This window comes from Artemia franciscana, chromosome 15 (genome assembly GCF_032884065.1).
Source record: "Artemia franciscana chromosome 15, ASM3288406v1, whole genome shotgun sequence".
Lineage (NCBI taxonomy): Eukaryota > Metazoa > Arthropoda > Branchiopoda > Anostraca > Artemiidae > Artemia > Artemia franciscana.
Window position 1 is genome coordinate 23,024,530 of NC_088877.1, and position 27,752 is coordinate 23,052,281.

Genomic DNA, 27,752 nt, shown 5'->3' on the forward strand with positions numbered 1-27,752 from the left:
ATTGTTTTTCCCATGGACAATTATATGTTGCATGTTCAAGAGTCAGTAAACCTGACAATCTATTTATATGCACAGACAATGGGACAGCGAAGAATGTTGTATATTCGCATGTTTTACGTAGTTAAAACATATATTTATATCTATCTCTATTCACAGGTGGGACACAGGGACACAACTACAATGGCGCGTAACTAATATGGCGCGTAACGACTTACGCGCGCGGGGGGGCTTGGGGGTTCGCGAAGCGCCCCACCAACTAGGTGTTGGGGTGGCGCGAAGCGCCACCCCAACAGCTAGTATATATATATATAAATAAGTTGTCTGTGTGTGTGTCGAGTGACGTCACTGTCCGCATATGACGTCTGAATTATTTCATCACATACCAATTCAAAAACGAATGCCAGGTTCTAGGTCTGAGAGGTTCCAGGTTCGAACCTTGGCTTTAGCATTAACACAAAAGAAGAAAAAAAACTAAAAAAGAAAAAAACCTAAAAAACAGGTAAAAACTACTAAAATAACTAAAAAAGCTAAAAAACTAAAAAAAAAATAAAAAAGAAGGTAAAAAACTGAAAAATAAAAAATAAAAAAAAAACTAAAAAAAGGGTAAAAACAGCAAAAAAAAACTAAAAGAAAAAAAACTAAAAACTAATAAAAAACTAAAAACTGAAAAAGAAAAAAAAATTAAAAAAAAGGAAAAAAACTGACGAATAAGGGAGAAAAAGAAAACTAAAAAAAATAAAAATAAAAAAACTAAAAAAGGTAAAAACTACAAAAAAAAACTAAAAAGAAAAAAAAGGAAAAAAAGGGACACCCAAAGAGAAATTACAGACTGGGACACCGAGACACAAATGACGACTGGGACGTGTGTGTCGACTGACGTCATGTTTGTGTGTCGACTGACGTCATGTTTGTCGACTATAAATGACGACTGGGACACTGGGACACAACTACAACGGGGACGCCGGGGGGCACAGGCGGATATATAAATGACGATGGGGACACAGGGAATGTTTGATTAGCAATCACCGTCGACAAAGCTCAAGGGCAATCATTAGAATAATGAGGTATAGATCTGAATACGGATTGTTTTTCCCATGGACAATTATATGTTGCATGTTCAGGAGTCGGTAAACCTGACAATCTATTTATATGTACAGACAATGGGACAGCGAAGAATGTTGTATATTCGCAGGTTTTATGTAGTTAAAAACATAAATATATATATATATATATATATATATATATATATATATATATATATATATATATATATATATATATATATATATATATATATATATATATATATATATATTCACAGGTGGGACACAGGGACACAACTACAATGGCGCGTAAATAATATGGCACGTAACGACTTACGCGCGCGGGGGGGCTTGGGGGGGGGGGCGCAAAGCGCCCCCACCAACTAGGTGTTGGGGTGGCGCGAAGCGCCACCCCAACAGCTAGTATATATATATATATATATATATATATATATATATATATATATATATATATATATATATATATATATATATATATATATATATATATATATATATATATATATATATATATATATATATATAAATCCCAAGTCCTCCCTGCATCTGGCATCGAATATTTATTTTCTTTCTTTACAGCTACCTACACAGCGAGCTTATTTTTTGGAAAAATTACATTACGAAATTTCATAATCATTTTCCGTCGATAGAAGAATTCCCGCCAAGCTGTAGCTAATGCAATTAAAGACTTTTTTATATTTCAATGCCTTCTTTCTACTCTCCCAATAATTGTTAAATGATGACAAAGCCCTTTGTCCACTCATTTGCAAATTAACAACGCAGCAATCTTTGCCAAAACATATTGCCAAAAAATAACTTCCCGGTCGGTAAATCATTCGATTTGAAACCAGTTAATTAATCTTTAATGACGAAAGAAATAATCACAAAAAATGAACTCCGTTAGAAAACCTTCACCCGCACATGACGTCTTCTCTCGACATGTTCTCCTTCACAACTAATCATCGCTCGGTCATAGACCTAAACTGCATTATTCTTCCGCGTTTTTTACAGCTCCAGAAACAACAATCCCGTTTCCGAATCCGCTCCTGTTCCAAGGATTTGCTGCAAATTTCGGGTTCTGTTTTACTAACCCGCTTCCTAGTTATTTTGCTATTACTTAAACCGTTCTTTAAATTGGCCTCCATTTTCAAGGGCAAGTAGGGGTGTCGCTGAATCTATTTTTTTTGTGGTTTCAATACCTGACCTTTTGATGGACTTCCTTCTTCCGTATTTTTGCTAATTCAAGGTTTGTTTTGAAGATGTTTGAAGATTTTTGGTTTTGTTTTCTTCTAGAGTGACATTTTTTCTATTCTGCGCAGTATCTTTTTGTATTTTCGTTTTCTCACTTTCTCCCTAAGCTGTTGTAGCACAGTGGATTGATGTTCTTCCTTGGGAATATGGGGCCCAGGGTTCGATACTCGCCGCAGCAAGGTTGGGCGACAAGCTTGCTACTTGTCCCAGTAAGAAACACCCAGCAACTGAAACGTCGATTCGACGCCCTATGCGCCAGCAATGGCTCTGGAGGATCTTTTTATTTTGCTTTCTCCCTGCCTTCCCGGTCATAGAGCCGTGCTTGGAAATATGGTGACGCATTAGTATATTACTGTTTAAATTTATTGCAGAATTTAATTTCAATAAATCTATCCATCTTTTTTGCTCAAAAGTTGGCAAAACGGAGCTGGTCTTCCAGAGTCTCTTCACCTCCTTTCATACAAACAAAAAATTTTGCGATCAAGGGGAAATATTTTCGAGAGGTATAGACCCATTTTATGCCTGAAATTATAGATTGAAATAATTTTCAATTCAAAAAGGTGCAACGTGTTTAACCTTACTAAGAATGGGAGGGGTGAGGGACGTTAAACGGATAGCTGTCCCCTTTGAATCTCAAGCCATACATTTTGAAAATCTTTGCAAAATCCCTTTTAAGAAAACTTAACGTATGCTTGCTGTTCGTATCAAACACCACGATTTGAACGTTCGTTTTGGAATTTGAGACTTTTCTTTAAAAAAAAAAAATCCTAAGAGATTACCTCTTTCCAGAGGATTTTATTTTTGAAGCATCGTCATGTAAAAGTTAAACTCTAGTGCAAAGGCCTTGGGTGGTTTGAGTGAGAGCTCTTCTCATAATAGATTATACTAAATACCGTATCAACAAACGAACATTAGTTAAATTTTTAAAAATGCAACGAAAGTAAAACACAGCATTAAGGCTTAAAAAATTAAGTTCAAAGGGAAATAATGGATTTGTATTTTGATTGATGGTAAACCTATGAAAAATATCTCCTTGTTTATTATTTACTTCTAAGTATCCTATTCAAGTTAAAAAGGGAGTAATTATTTCATTAATTGATAGGGTATTCAAGCTAGCATCACAAAAATGTGCAAAAAATGAATTAATTTTCATCAAATATATTTTATATTTTGGAAGTCAGTAGTTCCAAAAAAAAATATTTCTCAAATTATCGAAAGAAATCATGTTTATGGCGGATATTTATCCTCCCTGTTTACGGTAAAAAGTAAAGAAGGAAATTAAAGCGATGTAATATAAAAACCCAATTCAAATCCTAACTAATTATTTGACTTTACTAAGCATCGGAAAAGATGTTAAACCAATAGAAATACAAAGCGGCGTGATAGCTTGTTGCTAAGCAAAATTTTATGTGGGAGGAACACAGCAGAATTTACACAGTAGGTTCTGACAGATAAAACAGCAATTTCCTATTTAAAATAAAATGAAAATAATCAGATACCTTCGATTGATCAGTTGTAGAACATTTGTTGGATCTTCCACACCATAATTAAAGGTTCAATGAAACAAAAGTAATTTAAAATTGTGTAAGACGATTACGAAGCAATAGAAAACTATAGAAGCCAAACAATTATCTAGATGGGGTTTATTATAAATAAAAAATGACAGAGAAAAAAGACTTTATCCTACTCAAAATAGTTTAATAAAAAATGGAGCAAGGTTTTCATAAATTTCTAACAATGAAGAAAGTAAGGATTTTTCACGCTTAACCCAAAACATTTTTGAGCTTACTAAACAAAGGTTAAATGAAATGAATTTTGGGAATATTAGCGCTGATATTGGAATGTCGAAGTGCTTCTACTAGATTCGCAAAAGTAAAAAACTTATTCAACTTATTAAACATAATTGTATTAAAAGACCCTTGACCTTTTCTGATTCTAATTAATTTAATTTAGATTTTATGTAAGACTTTAAAATAAAACAGTTTTGGTTTTGTTAAAGTCTCCTCTAAAAAGAAATCGCAGATCTTACAATATTAGACAGAAGTTTGTTTCTCATCATATCGGATTTTCTTCTAAAGAAAAACCTTCAATTACAGTTTATCATATAAGCTCCTTTTATTTCTTCTTCCCCTTTGTCCAGCATTTGTCTGTTTCTCTTTAACTTTTTTTTGTGTTATTTTCTCATTTGTATTTACTCTGTGCATCAAGTTTTGTTTGTAATTTTCTTTCTCGTTGATAGAGTTTTCATTGATTAAGCTACTTTGAGGATGAAAGGGCTCCATTTATTCCTCTTATTTGCGTTAAACAATCAAAATCTGTGTTCAAATGTTTAGAAAAGCAAATGGTAAATAAAGTACTAATAATTACCGGTTCGTTTTATACTTTGAAATGACATCAGTAAGGTACTGGTCGAAACGTCAGCATAGAGAGTACGGGGCTGAGAGGGTTGCGGGCCCCCTGTTATAGTGGGTGTTTTCTAGAATGACTAGGATCATTTCTGTTCGTTTTATGTTATAATATCGTTGTTTCCTTTTATTGTTTTGTTTCCTATTTATTTAGTGAACTAAGAAGGAGAAGTTTTTTGTTTACCTGTTTTACACAAATACTGTAATTTAAAAGAACTTGCATATGTTTAAATGTCCCACTGCTGTATATTTTAAGTGTTTCAACATCGCAAGGGAGCTTTCCAAACGTAAAAGGGTCTGCATAGATTATTCCAACTCATAACAAGATTATTAACACAGATCAGGGACGCAGGGGAAAGGGAGTTAACCACCTTCTTCACTCTCCCCCCCAAAAAAAAGAATCCCAAATTTTTCCATATTCCTTGACAACTCTTATTCAAATTATCAAAATTATTCTTTTTTCTTATTGTTTCATCCAAAAAAAAAAATGCTTGTGTTTGTTCCTGATACAAATTTAGGGAAATATCACTCAATAACTCTTCACTCTATGCCTGATGTTCTAGAAAAAATTATGTGAAATGAATCGTTTTCTATTTTGAAAAAGGGAAGATGTCTACTATGAATTACTATGGGCATTTTTCTGCTGAAAGGGCTATTGTACACTCATATAAAATACTTATGGCTTGTTATATGATACATGAATAAAATGGTGAATCTAATCTTTTAAGCATAAATTGACATTATCTTTCTATTCGAAAAAATAAATTACTCAAATACCAGTGAGATACAGTTAGTAACATACTTATAAGATTATGGGAAAATATTGATAGATCTCGGTGAGAAGCAAAGTTACTCCATTTCCACAAGCATTACAATTTTACAAAAAGGCAAAGCTTAAGGCAGTTCATTTATAAAAAGAAGGAATAAGGTAGGCGCACGGACAGAGCCATGAGATACCCCGTAATTAATTGGCTAAGTTTCTGGAAGAGCATCTCTGGATTTATCAGCCCATTCAAGTCGTCTCTTAAAAAAATAAGATAAAAAAAATTAAGAGCTTGTGATGAAAACTCATAAGACTTGAGTTTTAAAAGGAGAAAAGAATGATTTACGGTGTTAAACGCCTTGGCGACTTCAAGAAAAATCGCCAAGGTGTGTTGAGCAAATTTGAAGGAAATCACGAAGACGCGTTTACCACCATTCAATGCATCATTTATATTTATTGAAAGTTGGTCTGTTGCCCGTTCAGTTGATTAATTCTTGTGAGTCCATATTAAGAAGAATGTAGAACATTTATATCTAATAAGTATTTTTGGAATTATCAACTAGTAATTTTTTTTCAAAATATTACTAAAGACCGAAAGCAGTAAGGTTCCCCTATAATTCGAAGGATTAGTTAAACTACCAGCTTTAATCCACGATATTACATTTATTTTTCTTGCAGCTTAAGGGAAATCCTAAGCTAAATTACGGTAATCAAATCGAATAAACCTCCCACTATAGGAGAGGGACACCTTTCATAAATTCAGCCCCCCCCCACACACACGGAAATCTCCTTTGATGAAAGTTCACTTAACGTAAGGTACACCTTTCCCCTGTCGAATTGCCACAAGACACCTCTATCCTCACTGAGAATCCACCCTCCCTGTAAAATTGCTAGCGGACGATTCAGCCTGAAAAATTTTCCTTGGCATTCTTTCATTTGCATAAGACTTCAATCCCTAATCAGTTTCTCGATGACTCCAGAAATGTCCCCTTCCGTGAAAAATATTTCCTAAAAATCAAAACACGCAGGAAATAGCCCCTAAATAATGCCACCAGAACATCTCCATATCAAAAATTGGCAGAAACCGTAATACTTCCGGGCCGGCACTGATGTTTTCAGTAATTTAATATTTGTTATTGAAATATTTATGAAATTCAACACTACTACTACTACTACTAACAACTCATGGCAGCACCAAACTGCCCGAGGCCACTGACTAATTTGGGCTATGTATTTGCAAATTAGAAAAGGGGGGAGTATAGTGGATCTGCATGCAAAATGTGTTTGGTAAAAATTATTCTGAAAATCATGAATCGAGAATTGTTTTCTGACTTAAAACTGTCCGAATACTTTACTTCTCTTCCACTTCCCCTATATGCAAATATATAGCCCAATTACGTATTTCCCATCTAATCTGTCGATTGTCTTTGTCTTGTCTCGCACTAAGCTGAAAGAAACTAACGAAGACACCGGTTTGTTCTCGAGTTTTACACAGCGTAAACATGAGTGAGTGGCGCATAATACACAAACACCCAAATTCCTTCCCCCTACGGAAAAAACTCAAATAAAATTCTCAAATTTGGAAAGCCTTATTTTCCACGGGGTGTGTATTTTCCGGGGCGTATTTACTTGGGGTATTTTCCATGGGGGGGTTTTGACGGGGGTATTTTCCGTGGGGGGTGTTTTCTTCGGGGTTATTTTTTGGGGGGAGGGGTGTAAATGCCTAGAAACATAAGGAGGATACCCCTTTCGCAAAACCTCGCTCATCACGCTAAGGTTATTTAGAACTTTCAAAAAGCTTCTTAATATAATTTAACGAACATTGTGTTTCACTTGTTGTTCGTAAACGATTGGGATACAAAGTCATATTTTACCATAAAGAGCAAATTATTTAAGAGGGGGTATCCCACCACTGAAAAAAAAAACTCCCCAGAAAAAATTTGCCTGTCCGAAAAATGTCTGTTTACTTCCCAATAACAAATGCTATGCGGAAGCAATAGGCAACAGTTTTTCGAACTAAATAAAAAAAAAACATATTTTTTAACTGAAAGTAAGGAACAACACTAAAACTTAAAACGAATAGAAATTATTCCGTATTTGGAAGGGGTTGTTTTCTCCTCAACGTCTCACTCTTTACGCTATATTTTGAATCTTTGTCACAGCTCTATTTTTTAAAACAATGACAAATTCAGCGTCAAGATCGAGGCGTTGAGGAGGGGACAGCCCCTTTTATATACGGAATAATTTCACTTCTTTCTAAGTCTTAATCTTGCTCCTTACTTCCAGAAAAAATACTTTATTTTTATTTAATTTCTTAACGTTTTTCAACTAATGCAGGTTCGAATTTGGCACACCGTACATGAAAAATTAGAACAAAATTTGCATATTAATTTTGGGAAAATTATTCCGTATATGAAGGGTTTCCCCTCCTTATTACCTTGTTCTTTACGTTAGGGCTGTTAGCACTTTTAAAAAAGCTTTTTATTCTTTTTAAATGGCCCTCGTGCTTCAGTAAACGCTTTTAAAAAATTATTCAGTCCATCTTCCGCCTTGTCAAATTTAAACTCTCAAGTTTAGTATTCAACTGTTCCTGAAAAGTATTCTTGGGTTCTTGAAAAACCTCCTCCGGTCTTCTAGGACCATTATTTCAATACGATCACCCCCAGAAAAACAACAACAATAAAAGACAAATAAACATACATCCGTGACCTGTTATCTGGCAAAAATAGCAAAATTCCCCGTTTTTACAGATAGGAGCTTGAAACTTCTACAGTAGGGTTCTCTAGTACGCTGACTGTGATGATACGATTTTTTTTTCAGATTCATTGAATTTTATGGGGTATTCCCCCCTCATATTTCAAAAATCAGATAAATTTGATCGGGCCTGTAACTTTTGATGGGCAACACTTTACTTTATTAATCTTATATATCTGAAAGCATCGTAATAATTTGATTCTCTTGATGTATCTATTGATATTGAAAATCCGTTCTTTTAGAATTTTGGTTACTATTGAGCTGAGTCGCTCCGCACTTTCAGTTCGTTACCGCGATCTGTTTGACTGGTGTCGTTGCTATATATATATATATTTTTTTTTTTAATCAATTTACATAGCATTCTCCTGAATTCGGTTTCTCTATATAAGCGTGATCAGATCCTTAAACAAATCTCTAAAAACTGCGGTAAATAATTAGTGTATACATAATAGTATAAATATAATAATATTATATGTAATGATAATGGATTAATATTATTATATAGATAATCATGTAACATAAATAATATTAGATTATGAATATAGAAACAATATTAATAAATTAGCATGTAAACAAATGATTAATATTAATTGATGATTTAGTGTAAGAAGGTGCCATTTTGTTAAACTTATATTCTTGCATTAACGTTTTTCGAACTGCGTTAACGAACTTCAGCGAGAACTAAGGTTGACTTTACTGCGGTCAAGGGTCCGAACGCACTCATGGTGCTACTCTATGCATCCAAACTTTCCTACATCTATAGAATAAATCATCGTTCATAATTTGGGGTACAAAAGAAAATATAAAAAATGCATAAAGGGGTACAAAAAACGCATAAAGGTGTACACAAGAAACTAAAAACCCATCAAAAATGTGAAATCGATATCTACTCCGTTATGATCTCTGGGTCTATTTCTGGTCTACTCTGTTGTTATGAAAATAAAGAATAACGTTAAACCCGAAAATGAGCAAAATTTATTCCGTAAAGGAGGGGGATTGCCACTTCCTCATCCACACCTCTACTTTATGTTCAAAGAAACTTCGGAGTGTGCTCATTAGATTAGAAATTGATGTTACTAGCCCTTTTTTGATGTCTAAAGGGCTTGGAGACCAACCAGCCGCGTGAGGGTGACATTTTCCATGGGGGGGAGATTTTCGCACTTTTTCTAGGGGGTGTTTTTCGTAGGGTTTAATTTTCCGCGGGGTGTATTTTCCAGGGGGGTAAACACTGGCCACCAAAAAAGGACAAGCAAAGATAAAAAAAAAGGCAATGTCTGTAATTATCTTCGAAAAAAACGGTTTTTATCTGTGGCTGCAACCTAGTGGTAGTTGCAACAGTAGCTGCAACCTAGTAAGATGTGAACATGTTCCAAAGCAAGGAAAACAATAGCCCAAAAATCCTAAAAAGCTGTCAAATCGAAAAACATGGTACACTTTTAGCACCACAATGTCCGAAAACTCTATAAAGGAAACTTACAGTCCCTTGGTATAATTATTTTACCAATAATTAACGAATGTGGCCAATTCTTGTTTTTAATTATCGTTGAAAAAAGCGATGAATACGACCAATTATTGTTTTGAATTATAGCTGAAAAATGTGAGAGATTTTTAATGGCTGGTTTAAAAGGATATTTCCACATATAATATCGTCTTCAATAAACAGAACGTATTTTTGAATCGAACTATAGCCCATAATAACTGAAACTTTAAAATAGATGATTACATACATGATGGTGTGACAAACACTTACCTTTTGACAAAAAAATGTTATGACACGATTTTACCTCGCTAAAAAAAAACTCTATCAGAGGCAAAGCTATAACGTTGCTTATAGTAAAGGCCAAAAGGCTCCAATGTTTCATTATCTGTTATTTTGTATCGCAAAGTGGGTATTAGCTACTGTAGCTTTCTGCTCTTTCACATTTCACAGAAACACGAATTTTTAGTACAAACCAGGTTGAAGATTCTTTCTTTTTTTTCAGTTAGTTAAAAAAACAACAACTATTTTTCTGATGGTTTTGGGGAAGCAACTTCTATCAAGATTAGATTTACCAGTTAGACAAAATTTACACTTAAAATATACCTGAAAAACTTGAGTCCCGAAGCAAAATATTTCAATTTGCTGCAATTTTAACAACGGTCTTTGGCTATGAGTGGGAAAGATTAAGCGAACAGTGACAAAGGTAATCCCAACCTTCTGCACTTGGAGTGCAGTGAAATGTAGAAAAGACTTAAATTACTAGTCTACAAGTTCGTCGTTAGCGTAATGACCTAGTTAATACCAGCGTATTGCACACAGAATAGACAATCGTCCACTAATCTTCAAAATTCTCACCTTTTCAACAAAGACACTAGTGCTCATACTCAGAATTCAGTCAAAACCGAAATTTTATGAAAAGGAATTAAGTTTTTAATTTATATCAATTTTTTTGTGGCATTCAGTGCTTACGTGTTATACCGACCAGAACTTGTTCATGACCTATAATGAAACCGGTTTACTGCGTCCACTTGGAGATAATCAACTTAGCCTGAGCAAGATACCTTAAAGAATTACCCTGTCTTGTTCAGAACAAGCTTTTTTAATTTATGTGGCCAAACCATTCAAAATTAGTTGGGCAGTCTTGCCATAACTTGTATAGCTAAGATACGAGATCCGAGTAAATGGCCGAAAACTAAAAGCCGACTCCTACTTTCCAAGAAATCTTAGAAAAACCCTTTAACTTCCCCAGTTTTGTACCAGAGATAGAGATATTCAGATTTAATGAAACTTACATCATTAGAAACAGTAATTTTTGGTTTAATTGAACGGAGCCCGATTCTCTTTTTAAATTTCTGGAAAGGGAAGTCCCTAAAAATATTCTCGCATTCCTGCTTGGAAAACATTAAAAATCAGCTCAAAAAAAGTATCATTGAATAAACTGATAGCTTGTGAAGTTTACTGTTGTGGGAACTGCCTTGATTGAAATTTTTGCGGACACTCGATGTACATTATTTATGTTGTATATACATTGATTAGAAAGCTTTTCGTTTAACAATTGGTAAGAGATTATAGGTTTCCTTTGTTTTAAATTAGCCTCTCGTTAGTTTTTTAACAGTTGACACATCTAATGTCCTTCATCACTTTACATCAAAATCGCTTGAGAAGCTCCCTGTGGTGTTAAAATTTTTTTTGCTGTATAGTCCTTTGTCTTTGAGACGGTCAGCCGACACTGAGTCTCGTATAATGGCATTTTTGGTATTGAACGTCCTTAATTAAATATTTAATGTACAGAGGTGGCTAGCTTAGGTATTTAATATAATACGTTTTGGGCGGCCTGCTTTCCATAACACTCTGTTGTATTTTCCAAAATTTTGTTACTAAAGTATTCCATTTTCATGATATTTTGGTATATTTTACTAGGATTAACCCAACTTTGCTTCTTTGGTGTGGTCGCTATACCAAGTAAGTACTTGGTATTCCATTTGTTTTTTCATTTAATGTCTTTGTAATCATGCATTGCTTACATTTTGATAATAAAGATACAATAATAATAAAGAACAGCCGATCAGCAAAACTAAAAAGAAAAAATTACAATTTTATGACATTATACACATTAAAAGAAGACTTTATATTATTCCGATCCCAAATATGCAAAGCTAAATAAATTAAAAATTAATCAAAGGTTTTTTCGAGATTCATTTCTTTACCGTTTTAGTCAAACAAGCTTTTTTCCGCAGCATTTTCGCCTAATTTCCGCAGCACCCATGTTTCCAGAGAAACCAATTGGTTTTTCTTCGAGTTCGAAGAGATAAGCATATTTTTAAGGAATTGGGGGAGAGAGTAAATATTCCCAATTTGCATGATAAAAAAACGGTACTTGCTAAATATCCTGAAAACACTCAAGCTCTTGATCTGATTAAAACCAGTTTCTCCGCTGTATGTGTCGATAATTAGCTTAGTCTCTGTGAGATAAACTGCAATGCAGGTATATTTGAATTAAACACTTAATATATAGAGTTGGTATTTTTTCTAAGTTTGGCTAGGTATTTCATGTAATGCGTTTTGGGCGGCCTGCTTTCCGTAATTTTGTTACTGAGGTGTTATATTTTCATCATATTTTGGTATATTTCATTAGGATTAACCTAAATTCACTTCTTAGGCGTTTTCAAGATATTTAAAAAGTACAGAAAAACAACATATAATATAACGTTGAACTATCTTCCTAAATTTTGGGCCTTAAAAAGAAGAGTGCCATGACCCAACTGATATCCACCTGATTTCGAATCTGATTGTTTTAATATTCCAGATAAATCTGAATAAGTGCCGATCCGATTTACTTTTCGAAGACATTTTGCAATACTTCTTAATAATGAAAAAGCGTGACTTAAATTATACCCTGTGAGAAAAAAGCCAATCATGAGACACGAAGCTTTGCCAATTGGCTCCAAATATACAAGTGCAACGTCCTTTTCTTTTCAGCGTCAGCTGCTGTCTCAGATAATGCTTTAGGATCTCAAAAGATATAGCAGAAAATGTTCACGCCAAAATAGTAATCAAAAGCATTTGTTCGTAGTTATGAGAAGGTCGAAAAAACACCATCTGATGCTGAAAATTTAAAGTTCGTTGGCCGTCGCGTTAAGATGAACAGATGCTAAAGAAATCTTGTTAGGTAAACTTTATTTTTAGAAAAGTAAAAAAAGGAAATTAAAAACTAACGGTTCTCAGTCACTTGGCCAGTAAAACTCTGTCAAGCGAGCTCAAACAGTGTTGAACTCGCTTTCAATTATCAGACTATATTCTAAACTATGCATCAAGGTGGAGACATCACGCGTATGACAGGAATGATGGTGATCTTGCCCAAGTGTAGAGGTTTTGTAAAAAAAAATCCGTACAGCTTCCCCCGCAGCGCAGAGAATATTTTGACAATGCATCCTTCAAATTTCAGTTGTATAGCAATAGCACGAATAATCACAATTAAACTAGTACAGAACCTCTCTGCGCAAAATCTAAACGAAATGTATGCTAAAGGAATAAACAGGAGAAAAAAAAAGCTCAAAGAGAAATATAATTACCAAGTCTACTAGCAATCCTAAAACATTAAAAAAAAATTCTTTCGTCATCAATGGCAGTATATAAACTATAATAATAGAAAAAATATAAATTTAATCAAACAATTAAGCAAACAAAATGCTTTAACATGATACAATCCAAGGGGGAATGGACGATTCCATCTGAGTGGCTAAAAACTCTAATCAAAAACTCATCCTTCGTTAGTAAATTCCAAAAGCCCTGTAGTCCTTGAAGACAATATTGTTTGTAGTATATTTTGAATTAAGAATATATTTAATAAATAAGAAAATATGGGACGGAACTTCTGTCGTTCTGTCGCAGAGAAAATTATCACAAAGTATCTAGTAATAACGAAAGGGGTGTAAAAAAGAATTATGAGCTGAACTGAAGTTCTTCTAAATTAAAATGTTACCTCACCAAGTAAAGTAAACAATTTTCTCAGCGTTGTATTAAAAGGATTATTTTAAGTCTGATCTTGCACTTTTAATGCGTACATCAAACTGGATATCAAGATAACTAAGTGAATTTAAGCAAGGATTGCAGTGTGAACAGCCTGAATACTAATGTTTTGTTCGGGCCAATTTGTTGGGGCCAAAAAGAGAATTTGCTTTCAAAGGTGAAGCTGAAAGTCTTATTTAAGAGTAATCTCCAGCAATTTTCAATGCCTGGAGGTCATCGGATCAGGAGAATGTCATTGGCGCATAAAAAATGGCTTACGCCAGTGCAGGGCAAAATATGACAAGGCGAGAATTGTCTTGTGGTGACTCGGCATGCATGATAATACATGAAATTTGAGTATTCAAGGAGAAAAAACTTGTATAAATTGGTATATCATGCCTCATCTGGTTGGGGTAATTCGTATTTTGGTGAAGATTTAAATGAAAATTTGATTATACTTCGACGAAGACATCCTAAAACCCAAATACAGACTTTAAAACGATTAATAATAGCACTGCAAGGTACCATGCACGGATCAATTCGTACAAACAGTTCGTGGTAACGAACTGTAGTAAGGAGCGACCCGGCTCAATAGTAACCAGAACTTAGAAAAAACGGAATTTTAATACCAATAGCTACATCAAAAGAATCGCCTTTTAATGCTGATTTTAAATATACAAATTTCATCAAGTTTAGTCTTATCCATCAAAAGTTAAGAGCCTGAGAAAATTTGTCTTATTTTACAAAATTGTAAGAAATACCCATCGAAAATCACACCATCATATTCAGCGTATCAGAGAACCCTATTGTAGAAGTTTCAAGCTCCTATCTACAAAAATGCGGAATTTTGTGTTTTTTGCCAGAAGGCAGATCACAGAAGCGTGTTTATTTGTCAGTTTGTTTTGTTTTGTTTTTTTTTTCCCGAGGGGTGATAGTATCGACCCAAGTGTGCTAGAATGTTGCGAGAGGGCTCATTCTAACGGAAATGAAAAGTTCTAGTGGCCTTTTTAAGTGACCCAAAAAATTGGAGGGCACCTAGGCCCCCTCCCACGCTAATTATTTTCCCAAAGTCACCGGATCAAAATTCTGAGATAGCCGTTTTATTCAACATAGTCAAAGAACCTTATAATTAGGTCTTTGGGGACGACTTACTCTCCCACAATCTCCGTGGGAGAGGCTAAAAGTTACAAACTGTGACCAGTGCTTACATATAGTAATGGTTATTGGGAAGTGTACACACATTTTCAGGGTGATTTTTTGGTTGGGGGAGGGGTTGAGAAGAGGGAGAAATGCTGGGGAGCTTACCATGGAGGAATTGGTCATGGGGAAAAAAACATTTCCATGAAGGGAGCGCAGGATTTTCTAGCATTATTTAAAAAAACAATGAAAAAATAAATATGAAAAACTTTTTTCAACTGAATGTGAGGATAAGCATTAAAACTTAAAACGAACTGAAATTATTGCGCATATACGGGGTTCATCTCCTCCTAATACCTCGCTCTTTACGCTAAAGTATTTTTAGTTATTTCAACTATTTATTCTACGGCCTTTGTAATTCAGGGATCATTCTTAAGGAATTAAGACAAAATTTAAGCTTTAGTATAAAGAGCGAGGTACTGACGAGGGGGTGAACCCCCTCATATACGTAATAAAAACATGCGAATATAGAAGTTCGTTACGTAAGCTAATTTGTAAGTTACGTATATCTTTTACTAACAAAATGTTCGTAAAGAATTAATAGTTCTAGTTGCCTTTTTAAGTAACCAAAAAATTGGAGGGCAACTAGGCCTCCTCCCCACTCCTTTTTTCTCAAAATCATTCGATCAAAACTATGAGAAAGCCATTTAGCCAATAAAATAAAATGCAAATTTCGTTTTAATTATTTATCTGCGAAGAGCCAAAATCAAAATATGCATTAATTCAAAAACGTTCAGAAATTAAATAAAAAAAACAAAATTTTTTTAAACTGAAAGTAACGAGCGACATTAAAACTTAAAACGAACAGAAATTACATCGTATACGAAAGGGGCTGCTCCCTCATCAACGCCCCGCTCTTTAAGCTAATTTTTTTTACTGTTTTAAAAAGCAGAGTTGAGGAAAGAGTCAAACTTTAGCGTAAAGAGCGGAGCGTTGATGAGGGAGCAGCCCCTTTATATACGAAGTAATTTCTGTTCGTTTTAAGTTTTAATGTCGCTCCTTCTTTCAGTTAAAGAAACTTGTTTTTTATTTATTTAATGTACCAAAGGAATGAGCCTGGAAGGCTGGAATCGAACATAAAAATGCACAATAGACAGAGATACACCAAGATCTGTACACCTACCACAAACAATGAGTATTGTCATCAGTGATTCCACTTTCTCATTTTTTAAATCCCTAATAAAGAGCTGAAAAATCCCTAGAAATCCCCATCTTCAGTTCCAAAATCCCTAAAAATATCCCATTTTCTAATTACTCCCTGAACCGCTTCTCCCTATCTCATTTTACCCGTACCATTGAAAGGTAACATATTTTGGCTTCTTAGATTGCAGTCTAGCTATCACTACCATAATAGAATGTCTTGTCATGCCGTTTAAAGTGAGCTAAATACAAATAGCTTCAAATATACTTCAAATAATAATAAGCAAATAGAAAAGAAAATGTAATACTGTAATGTAGATTACAGTACAAGATGTTTAATACTGTTCAATCGTAACTTGTAAAACGCATCAGACCTTATCTTCCCCTGATGTGTCTTCAACATTTTTTGTATGGTGGCTGAAGCTTTCACCGTTCTTTTGTGGTGAAGTAACTAATCATCTTCACATTCCACACTTTCTTGAGCCCTTTTCATTCCATATTTTGTTTTTAGAATCCCCCGCAAAGTTTATGTTTTCAATCTATTCTGACGGTCAGTTTTTACTACTTTTACAGCACTGAAAAACCTCTCGACCTTGACATTTGAAAATGGAACAGTGGAAATAAATAATACTGCCGGTTTCAGGTTAGGATACAAATTCTGTTCCAGTAGCATTTTTTTTTCACCAAATACCAAACACCAGCAGGTCACGGCATCCATTGTTTTGACGTTTTCAATATCGATGAGGCTCTGCCTCCTCCACTCCTGCTCGGGTTTGGTTCCGTCCCATGGGATCCGCCCATACTTCCTAACAAAAGGTAGCAGAGAGGCAGGCTGAAGTGATTGAGCTGACACTGGGTCAACCATTTCAGCATATTTGTAAATGTTGTCTTCGAAATGGAACCTTTTCTGTATCTGCCCTACTGCTTTGATATGGAACGCCTGCGCAGCTTTGAGATCTACTTTGATTGAATCAGGGGGGACGACGGTATCTGACCTTGACGTACAGAGGGAATCTTGTCCGTTCGGATCCAAGTAAACGCTTTCAAGGGGAAGTTAAAACTTCCGATTGTTCACATCGATTTCTAAAGCACTAGTTGATTCCACATAGTCCTTCTGCAGGAAGTTCAATGCTGAGACCAATGTTTTAAGCTTTGTTTATACCCCAAAACTAGAAATATTTTGGTTTCAAGAGCTCAAATTGTGCTTAAATTTGAATTTGCGACAGAAGTGATTGTTATATTTGTAAAGAACATAAAAAAAAGACATCGAGTGGTATGTTCACTTTATTTGTAAGTAAAAAAAATGAACAACAAAAAATTTACCAATTATAGTATGAAGGTTCATGATTTTCCCCTGGGTACGTAGGCTTGCCAAAAACACACAATCCATTTATTCCTATATGTGCCATTGTTTTTAAAAAATGGCTGTCAGTTTGTTTGTCTGTTAAAAACTAGGGCAATGAAACGGTAAGAGAGGTGTTCGAATACTTATAGCCTACCTCTATTATTCACGTCAGTACTTATAAAGCTGGCTACAAGTTCGAGTTCAAGTTTTTTTGATTTTACACAAAAATTGTAAACATCATACAAGTACTGTGGAGAAAAAGAATCGTACATGCAATGCCTGTCAAAAAAATTTACTACAGTAAGAACAACTACGTACCCTATAAAACTATCAAAATATATTATAACTTTATTTATCTGACCTGTAAAAAAATGATATGCTGTCTACCAAATAATCTTATGAAGAAACAACCCAAAAATGACAAACCATATGACTTCATTAATCGAGAACAGTCCAAGCTAAAATTATTGTTTAGAGCCCACATCAGCATGGAACTGTTTCAAACAGTTCTTTGTTGCTAGTTTGTTACTTAGGACTCCTGTACATCTCAAAATCTGTGTGGTGTTAAAATTTTTTAAGCAACTGAATAAGTTCTTCTCTGTGATTCCAAGTTCAATTCCCAAGGAAACAGATCCTAAATCGAATTATCCTGCTTCTCTGATCAAGAAGATGATGATGATGAACAAATTAAAGGAAAACCCCCCAAAATTTCCCTAAAAGTCCATGGGAGAGGAAAAATCCCTAGAAAATCCCCAAATCCCTTAAAAAAAACTCTCGCCCCTAAAAGACTTAAAAAATCCCCATTTTAGGGGGGAAATACCCATAGTGGAAACACTGATTGTCATGTCAGTCAGTTATCAAACTTGTGGAAACGCAAGAATGACTAGTATATACAGTACCGCCCGGCAAGTATTAAATTAAAATAACTAAAACTTATGAAGGCAGAGACTGTAAGCAAAGCTACAATATATATATATATATATATATATATATATATATATATATATATATATATATATATATATATATATATATATATATATATATAAATATATATATATAAGCGGGGTAGCTGCCCCTTAAAGCAACACCTGTTTATAATAAGAGTTTAGCTTACGTTTTATTGACATTACTGTTTATATCAATAATGACAATTTCAGTGTAAAAAACGGGAGAAGTCCTGCTCGTTTTAAGTTTTAGCGTCACTCTTCTTTTATTTGAAAAAAACGGTGTTTTATTTAATTGAATTGCAACTGGTTTTCAACCAGTGGTTGGTTTTCGATCCCTTTTGACTTGTAAAAAAAAAGGACCAGAACTCTCAATTTCTGATCGAATAAGCATCGTCCAGTTTTTACGGCCATGAGACGATGGTGTGGATAAGGAAAAGGCAGTCCCCCTCTATACGGAGCAAATCCTGCTTAATTTGGGGTTTAATGCTACTCTTTACTTTCATAATAAAAGCGAAGACCAGAAATATTGTCAGAAATCAAGAGCGATTAAATGTCAATTTCATATCTTTTATGCGCTCTTTTTTGTCAAAGATAATGTTTTTTGAGTCCACATCAAAAATATGGAATTAATATTACCCCAAAATGAGCAGATTTGTTCTGCCTCAAACTCATGGTCATAGAAATTTCGGAGGGTGCTCATTCGATCAGAACTGAAAGTTCTAGTCCTTTTTTTACTAGATAAAAGTGATTCGAGACCAACAACGGCGGAGGTATTTTCCGGGGGGTGGGGGGGGGGGGGGGGGGTAAAAGCCGACTCCCTTATTTTGTATAACAGCACCCAAGAAAAGATAATCCCTACCTTGAAAAATACACCCCTTTGATTGATTTTTCGGGAGGGGGGGAGGGTGAATGCCAAAAACAGATTTTTGAAGAGTAATTTTAAGCTTGTCAAGGGAGAATTTTGGAGTAAGGTTCTTAACGAATGACCCGTACTTCTTGTGTCTCTGGTCAAGTAATTATATGAATGCGTTTTTTTTTAATGCTCAAAATGTTTAACGTAATTGAAATGCATAAGAACACATCTATGGTGTATTTAAAGTTTTTCGCACCCCTCGGAAAAAATTATCCCTTCCCTAGAACAAAAGTCCTGGATACGGCCCTCGGGATCATATATCAGTTTTTACCTCCCTCTCCTTTTGTCTCTCCCTTGGAACTACTAACTACTACTACTAACAACTAACCGCAACATCAAGCCACCTGAGGCCAACACAGGTACGCACGCCCCTTCTCTGTCCCAATATATTCAATGCCTCCCTCTTTGCACCCTCCCAGGAAGTTCCCACTTCCCTTAAATCTTTCTTTATGACATTCTCCAAACCCAACCGCGGAAGAGCTGCTTTCCGTTTAACCCTAGACGGTTGGCCGAGGAGGAAAATCTTCGGCAATCTGTTTTTTTTTTCAACCACAGAACATGCCCTAGTCATCTCAATCTTTCTTTCATTATATCCCTAGAAAACGGGGTTGAGCCACGCTTTTTGTACAGCCTCCTGTTTAAAATACGGTCAATCAGCCCGGTAACCAGAACAATCCATAGGAAATTTCTCTGGAAAACATCTAGCACCTCTTCATCCGCCTTTCAGAACGCCTATGCTTCAGAGCCATATTTGACCACTGGAATCACTGTATCTTTCAATGTCCTAATCTTGGTTTGCAAAAATCTTCCTATTCTTCCACACTTTTTTTAATTGTGAAAAAACACCCTGAGCCTTGGCTATTCTACTTTTAACATCTTCACTGCTCCCACCGTCTTTACTAATAATATTACCAATGTAAGTGAAGCTGTCCACCTGATCAATCTTTTCGTTACCCAACGTCACCTTTTCATCTTCACTTATTCCTAGCCTTGGTGACTTAGTCTTCTTAACATTAATTTTTAAAATTATTCTAACACCCTGAACTCGCAAAACCTCTAAAGCTCATTCATTTTAGTCACACTTTCATCTAGGATACTTAAAGCATCCGCATAATCTAAGTCCAGGAGAGTTCTTTCTCCCAATTTGACTCCGTAATCTGCCATTGCCTTTCCTGTGCTTCTTAAGACAAAGTCCATCAAAATGATCCCTGTGAAGGGGTATAGAACACAGACATGCTTGACTCCTCCTTTGATACGAAACCAGCTGCTAACCTCATTTCCTACCTTAACCGCAGCAGTGTTAATCTCGTAAATTAATCCTTTATTATCGAAATTAATTCAAACTTACAATAAGTTTCCCCCAGGGATGACCGTATCAAACCAAGATTCCTAGAATATCGAGAGAGAACAAAAATTAAAAATTCAAGTGCCTTTTTAAGTGACCAAACAAAATGGAGGGCAACTAGTCCCTTTCCGTTTTTTCCCCAGAGACATCCGAATGAAATTATGAGATACCCATTTGGTTCATCATAATTAAAAGGTCCAATAAATAAGCCTTCGGGGATGACGAGACCCCCCACAGCCCTTAAAAAAGAGCTGGAAAGTTTGGCAGATTGTCCATTGATTGCAGATAGTGCTTGTTATTGGGAAACTTACGGACATAGAGTTCTAGTCGCTTTTTTATAAGTTGAAAGTAATTGGAGACCAACCAACCTGTCCTAAAACTGCTTTGAATATGTGGTCCTTTTGTTATCCCTTAGGACAACTGATCGAGACTTTGAGATACCTATTTTGTATTTTCTCTTTTGCTGCTCAGTTTCGCATGTTGGAGAATTTTCCACGGGGGAATTTTCTGAGAGGTTAATTTTCCGGGAGAGGATTTTTCGGAGGGTTATTTTCCGGGAGTTTCCAGCGTGGGGGAAAGGGTATTTTCCACAGGGAGAATCTTCCAGAGTTTGGATAAACGCTGGCTCCAAGGAATGGTCGATTACCTATAGATTTAATGTTTTTTTGGGGTTTTAAATTTTCCGTTGGGGGATTTTACTTTTGGATTTTGATATGGTAGAGAATACACAAAAGTAATCCCTTAATGCCACAATTACTGACACTTTGACACATTTTTACGGAATGTAATTTAATGACAGGATTGTGGATCCCCTGAGACTGACAGGAAACAACTGATATTTAATGACGTTTTGAACCAAGCTCATGCACAGAACTATTTTGGTACGCTATTTTTCCAAAACATTTCTGAGGAAAAAGCAAAATTTCAACAGGACTAGTTATTTACAAAAAACACGGGAAGTATTGAGAACTACTAAAATGTAGACAAAGAGATTTTCGAGTCTCCCAGCGTTATCTAATTCAACTAGTCAATGGAGCTTTTTTTCTGTCACAGGTACATTGTGATCTTGAATTGTATTTGTTTTTATTATTTGTAATCCCAATGACTTGCTGATTAGGAATAAACAATAAAAAAGAAAAGAAAATTAATAGTGCAATGCATACTTAGAGATAGAGAAAAAAGAGATAGGGGGACAGAAAGAAAAACAGAAAGATTGAGAGAGATAAGCCAACATTGAAGTAGAACCTATATTCCGGTACCAATGGGTTTAGAATGTAGCATGCATTTAACAATGTTCGTGCAGATGATCCTTATTTTGTTGATTTTTCCTTCGTCGTTTTGTGACGCGACAGTCCCAAAGGAAAAACTGCTGTTAAGTAACTTCACTCTAGCCAACTACCGTTTCTACTACTCTTTGAAAGCTGTTTCAGTTAGTTGTTGTTTATGTGTTTGAGGGCAAGTAGTATGCCCAAACTCATCAGTTTGGCTTCCAGCACAGACTCAAGTTTCTTGAGACAGTATCTGCTGCTGCCAATTCTTCATTGAAGCCAACAAGTCTGATTGGAAACTGAGAGTTCTAGTGCCCTTTTTAATAGCCAAAAGCGATTGGGGGGCACTCAGCCCCCTCCCCCCACGCCCATCATTTCCCCAAACACATCCAATCCAAATTTTGAGACATTCATTTTGTTCATCGTAGCTGAATTTTCCAGTCATTATTTCCCTGAGAATGACAACACCTCACTGCCCTCAGGACAGGGGTTGTAAGCTATGCCTCGGGGGCATAATTAGGTGTTTACGCAAAGAGCAGTCGTATACGGTTTGGAGGGGTTTATTGGATTGAAAATAAGAAGTTCTAGTGCCCTTTTGAGAGTCAAAGTGATCACACGGCAACTACCCCCCCCCCGTTACGTCCTCTTTTCCCCAAATGCATCCGATAAAAATTTTGAGATAGTCATTTCTTTAAAACAGTCCAAAGATCATATATCAAAGCCTTTGGGGTTGACACCCGCCCCCTAGATTCTGGGGGAAAGACTGTAAGTTATGCCCCGGGGGCGCATAAGGTTCTTATGGAATGGGTGGTTGTATGAGCTTTAGATGATGCTTATTTGATTAAAAATTTGAAGTTTTACTTCCCTTTTATGAATCAAAAGTGATGGAGGGCAACTAGCCACCCCTCCTTCCCTGATACCTCGTTTTTTCCAAACGCATCCGATTGAAATTCTGAAATAGCCATTTCGTTTATAATGCTCCAAAGAGCATACAATAATGCCTTCAGGCTGAACACAACCCTCAGACCCCAGGGTGTGACCTGTGCCCCGGGCATGTGCCATTTTATGGAACGGTGGTTGCATAAACTTCGGATCGGATGGGCTCATTTCATTGAAAGTCAAAAGCTCTAGTGCCCTTTTTGATAGTCAAAAATGAATGCCCGTCCCCCCAAACTTATCGTTCCCAAATTTAAAAGGACTTTGGGGGGGGCTACATCCACTAAAGTTAAGGCTTCTATTATTAATTCTACTGGTACTACTACTAATGCTGCTACTATAACTAGGGGTATTGAGGCAAAGAATTTGGAAAACTTTTTTTTTCCACAATAGACTATGTCAATAAAAAATGAATAGAAATTAATTAAAACAAATTATTCAAAGGAAAGTAAAGAGCTCCATTAAACCAACTGAGCAGATATAAAGTCAAATAATCTTCCAAGCATAAAACTACTACAAATTACCATCAATAAATAAATGAAACTTAAAACGAACATGAATTACAACAAATAACCAAGTCAAACTCAAAACGAGCAAAAATTAACATGAGTAGGGCTGACAAGCCTCTTACCGTCTCAAGACCAGAACATAATTTGCACTTTTCTGAAAACAAAATACATTTTACGTGTTTTCACTTTTCCAACTTTAATAAATAAACAATTATTAAAACTTTAAGGGCTAAATATCAATTTATGTATATTAAAATCTCAATCTACGGACTTTTTTTTCAGTAGAGTCCGAACTATGCTCTGGTGTTGAGAAGGCATGGAGGTTGCTAGTCGTAATCATGTTTAACATCATGTTTGCAATCATGTTTAACGTAATCATGTTTGCTCGTTTTGAGTTTAACTCGGCTATTTATTGTAGTTACTGTTCGTTTTGGGTTTCATTTATTTACTGATGGTGATTTGTGGTAGTTTATTCTTGAAAGAGTATTTGACTTTATTTCTGCTCAATTTTGTTTTAATGGAGCTCTTTTCTTTTCTTTTAAAAACTTGTTTTGTGGAAAAAGTTTTTTAAATTAATAATAATAAGAAATAGTAAGCGAAAAATAAGTGGAATAAATTTAAATATACTATCTACCAATATTTATAAAGACCCCCCCCCCTTCTATGATTAAGTTAATTAGCTATAATTTATTCATCACGAAAAAGCTGCCAAAAAACGATGTCAATTGATACTAGAGTATGAAGAGCAAGGGCACAGATACAACTTCATTTCGGAGGTTTTTCAAATCATTTCAATCAGCAGGAGAGACTATTCTAACACAGCTAACAATGCAGAGTTTATCATAGTAAAATTGCGAGAAATTAAACTAGAAGAGTTTAATTTGTTTAAAAAGTTTAATTAATATACAACTTTGTATGTTGTTTAGGTCGAAATAGATGTCTGACAGATATGTCATTTTGTAGTTCTCAATTTGATTTCTGCTGAAGTGTTAAACGGTAGTTAGAGTAGATTTGTTAAAATAAATTTTCCTTTTCAGCCATTCCGATGAGCATATTGAAATCTTACAACGTTACTTCGTTCTGACAGGCGATCAAAAGACAATAAAAATGTAAGAGTCCTATTGGGAAACGACGAATTGCTGCTATAAACAAGATTTGTATCCCAATGAATGGGTGTGAGGGTGATTAATGAAGGGGCTTTAAGTGCGCTAATAGGTAGTAATAGCTTCATTAAAATGAAAATTACTTTGTTTTATATCGATCCAAACTAAACGGGAACAAATCGGCCTTGTCCTAAGTTTAAATTTTCTACTGTCCCCCTCTTCCAATGGGATCACCTCCCCCTCTTCCAGGCGTTATTTTCATAACCTTTTTGCCGATATTACGATGGTACTTATTTAATGAATGAGATAAAAAAGTTAATTTGGTAAAGAAAAATATTTTTACAATAAATTCAGGATAACTGGATTTAAATTTAGCTCAAAACGATCCTTTTTGTTAAATTATGTGACACTCTTGAATGAAAATGGCCAAAGGCTCTAGGGGTAGGGTTGCGTCCAGGCGACAAATAAACTGTAGATTTTAATGATGTTTTGGTTGATTTAGTGATTTGCTTCAATAATCTAGTGATTTATGTGCAAATTTAGTGATTTTGCGTTTAGGCAATATAAAAACCACTAGAAATAGTGAGAAATCACTAAGGGTAGTAATCCTGTCTAGGGTTCTAGTTGCCATCATAGAAATTGGAAAATGATAATCTTGGAAGGTACACGATACGTTTGTGAAAAAATACCCTGTTGTCTGGACATTCAAATGAGCGATCAAATCAGAATTATAAGCATCAGAAAAGGGTAAGAAGTTTGAACAATTGCAGTTAGGGCATTTAAGAAATTTCTATTGATTAGCGTTAGTAAATAGCTTACTAATTAAGGAATACTCTGGATTATTTCTTTTGAGAAGTATTAAGTTAGTAAATATGTTAAGGTCTTAGGAAACATTGTTAGGGTACCATGAAAAAAGGCTGTTAAAATCATCATATCTAGAAGTAATTAGCAATTCAGCTGCATACTCTAGGACTAACCAAATTAGGAGATTTTTAGACAACTATGGACAAGCTGGAATTTCGAATGAGGATAAACGTCTTAATATGGAAATTAGTATCGTTTCAGGTGTTAAAATATTATGAGGAATAAAAAGATTTGTGCCTGGCAAACAAAATTGAGAAGTAGCAGATTCTTTGAAAATTTATTGTCGAGTCAAAGGGACTTACAGAGAATCTAGAGGGCATGCAGTCATGATGAATGCCTAGGTGCGCAGAGGACAGTGTGTTCCATTTAATTTGCGAGTGAAGTGGAATATTGAAGAGGTGTGGGAAGCATGATGAAGAGGGCTGTTAAGTGTGATTGGGAGCCCATTTGTTGACACAACTAGGCAGCTGGAAAGACTTCAGCGTACCTATACATCACACGGTGGAACTTGTAGGGCATTGTAGGTTGCCTTCTATCCCCATTTGTATGGATCATTTTGATGGACTTTGTACTAAGGAGCACAGAAAAGGTAAAGAGACAACACAGAATCCCTTGGGGGAGTAAAAATTTCTTAGACTCAGATTATGGTGATGATTTAAGCATCCTATATGATAATGTTAGCAAAATAAATGTATTTTTAGAGGTTTTGCGAGTTCAGGGTATAAGAGTTCAAGGTGTTTAACATTAATGTTAAGAAGACTTAGCCGCGAAGACTAGGAATAAGTGAAGGTAAAGATGTGATTTTAGGTAACGAAAAGATTGAACTAGTGGATAGCATCATTTAACTATTTATTATAATTAGTGAGGACGGTGGATGTAGTGAAGATGTTATAAATCTGTACACCAAGATTAGAGTATCGGAAGCTACAGTGATGACAGGGGTCAGGTATGGTTCTAAGCATGGGCGCTCTGAAAAACGGAGATATTGCTATATGCTACCCAGAGAAATTTCCTACGATTTGTTTAGGGTACCCAACTAACTGACCGTATCTCAAACTGTGGGCTGTACGAAAAATGTGGGTCCATCCTGTTTTCAACTTCTATAGTGAGAGAAAGGTAAAAACACGATCTAGGACATGATCTGCGGATGAAGGATGATAGATCGGGCAACAGTATAGGGCAAAACCAAAAGCAGGTTGCCCCCGAATGGGGATGGAAGGATGTCGTAAGGAAAAATATAAGGGAAATGGGAACTTCCTGGGAAATTTGAAAGACAGAGACTTTGAATAGATTGGGAAGAAGCAGGAGCATACGTAGCTGTGTTGGCCTCAGGCGGCTTGGTTCTACAGTAAGTAGTTAAAAGTGCTAGTGGTGCTAATATTATAGCGAAGAGTTTTATACTAAGAGTTCTGTAAAAATGTATACGAAATGTATACATTGAAATTGTACATTGGTATGAGTTCTGTAAAAATGTTAGTCAAGATGATTGATTAGTGTTCTGTTTTCTTTGTTTTTTTTTTGGCGTCGTTTATTAATGTGACTGCAACAAAGAAATTTGGCAGTGCCAAGGAAATTTTGGTGAAAATAAAAGTTTATCTATCTATCAGATCCAGTGTTTTTTTTACATTATTTGTATGTGTTGTTGAAATGTTCATTTATGACTTAAAAGTCATGAATATTCTATTATTCTGTTTGCTGTCATGATCCTGCAGCTTGTTTTGGAATAAACTTTTGTCATATATGTTTATCGATCCAGCTGTCTAATTCACTTAAGATCCTCATAGATAGCGCTGGCGTATATATAGACACACATATATATCTTTTGTATACAAAAGCATCAAAGCACTGGGAAAAGAAAAGTAAGAAGTGGCAAATGATGGATAAGTATCTCTAAATTCTAGACAATTAGTTAAATAGATTGTAACCTTATTTTTGGCAAACAATATATTGTTACTAAGCAAACCGGTTAATGTGTCAATATTCAGACAAGATTTAAGAATTAATGCCATTATTCCTCCAAAACGAGCCTTTTTGAAGTCATGGCAAAAAGAAGCACAGTGTCTCATGTTTAACGAAATTTTTGCGTAAAACAGAATCCAGAAAGATGAAAAATACTTTTCAAATGCTCAATCCAAGGCCCAAAGCCGAACCATTTCAACCCATTTCAAATTCCAAAAGTTTGTCATTTAACGAATTGAACGTGGGGTTGTCTCAATAACTCTAATTTAACACACCAGTATTTGCTAAACTCCTTGCATTACTTTTTCCAATGGTTCAAGAACATGGTACTATGAAAGCATAGACTTTGATTTATTCTCATTCTGTTTGATTATGGTGACCGCTAAAATGAATGATATTGATATAATATTGGCGAAATGAATAAAATTTAGTATATTCAGTTTGAATAGACCAAAGACCTTGCCAACTGTGTGTTTTTCCGAGATTATATAGCAGCGC

At 35.3% G+C, this 27,752-nt stretch overlaps 1 long non-coding RNA gene across 1 annotated transcript in view; it reads left to right on the forward strand.

Moving 5' to 3' along the window:
* LOC136036201 (uncharacterized) overlaps nt 1-26,731 on the forward strand; it is a 60,255-nt gene extending 33,524 nt beyond the window's left edge. The window contains exon 3 of the long non-coding RNA XR_010619660.1: nt 24,366-26,731. This is a non-coding gene — a long non-coding RNA (uncharacterized LOC136036201). The remainder of the gene's footprint in view (nt 1-24,365) is intronic.
* Nucleotides 26,732-27,752: the final 1,021 nt, after the last annotated feature.